The sequence below is a fragment of the Nicotiana sylvestris genome, chromosome 11 (assembly GCF_000393655.2).
Source record: "Nicotiana sylvestris chromosome 11, ASM39365v2, whole genome shotgun sequence".
Classification (NCBI taxonomy): domain Eukaryota; kingdom Viridiplantae; phylum Streptophyta; class Magnoliopsida; order Solanales; family Solanaceae; genus Nicotiana; species Nicotiana sylvestris.
The window spans coordinates 95,169,731-95,171,222 of record NC_091067.1 but is presented as its reverse complement, the minus strand read 5'-3'; positions in this window follow the sequence as shown (position 1 = coordinate 95,171,222).

Below are 1,492 nucleotides of genomic sequence, written 5' to 3'. Positions count from 1 at the left end.
GAACCCTTCACAGTCCTTAAAGAGATCCTCTTATAGCTCCACATGTGGTGGAATGATCTAGGAAAAGGCAGTAGAGAAACGTGGTAAAGGTTCTGGGAGGTCTCGTCGGATTAATGAACATCAAGCCAAGGTTGGACATAATTGAAGCATTAGTACCTTTTTGGGACCCAACTCGCAATGTGTTCCGTTTCTCTGACTTTGAGCTCACACCCACGCTGGAGGAAGTTGCGGGTTATGCGTGCCTTAATGGAAACCTTAGAAGTCGATATCCAGTGTCACCAAGACCGGTATCTCCCCACAGATTTCTAGATTTGTTGAATATTAGTCGGGATATCTAGGATGGAAATTTATCCGAAGGTTTTTGCACTCTCCAGTTCTTGTACCAGCGCTATGGTAACCCCCGAGGTTTTGAAGAGCCGAACACTGGTCTGACCCATGCCGGGAATAAAGACAAATGAGAGGCAAGGCGGGGTTTGGATTTTATAGTAGCATTCTTAGGTGTTGTGGTCTGCCCGCGAAAAGATGGTAATATAGAGGTAGGTCTCGTAGGAATGATCGATGTTGCAACCAAGAAAGCCAACAACACTGTGGTTATCCTGATCTTATCTGAAATCTACTGAGCCTTGACTATCTGTTGGGAAGGAGGAAAGTTCTTCCAAGGCTGCAATCTGTTACTACAATTATGGATGCAGGAACATCTCTGCCACCGAGTTGGGTATATGAATTACAGTTTGATCGGTTTGAGTTGCATTGAAGAATTTGAAAACCGAGTTGTGGGTATTGAATTCCCTGAGGGTACTGAAGCTTGGTTTACACATTTGAGCTCCTTGACCGCCAATAAAATTGAGTGGGCGTTTGGATGGCTTCCCGTCACCGAAGCAGTATACATGTCAGCTGAAGTGTGTTATCTCCTCCTGATGGGCATCCGGAGCATCCAGCCGTATGCCCCCCACAGGGTTTTGCGCCAATTGGAAAGATTTCAAACTGTTCCCCATGACGAAGATTTGAGTAAACATGTCATTGAATTGGGCCCAAAAGCCGTATTTCCAGAAGGGAGAATTCGTCAGGTGTGGAATGAATGTAGATTTCTTGAACCTAAGACTATGGTGTGGGATCTAGCTAGAGGTAAAGTAGAGCCCAAGTACATTATTTGGTTCGGTAAAAGGTTCCAGATTCCAAAGAGACCTGCTAAGAGAGCTCATGTTCATCAATTCACCAACGACTCACAAGAGTAGTGGGGCTGGTTGGCAAGAGAAGAAAGCTACAGGGCTAAAATAAGCCAGTTGGAAAGGCAAGTCATGGGCCTTCAGTTTGAAAATGGTTTGCAAGCCGCCGCAGATGAAGGGGAAAAGAAAAAGCTAACTCAGGAAAATGAAGCCCTCAAAGCTCAAATCCAGAAAAAGAGAATAGCTGCCAGAAACCCGGAAAGAAGCCGAGCGGACGAAAAACTTATAAGTAGTCTGAGAAAGAAAGCACTTGAGTGTCAAGATGA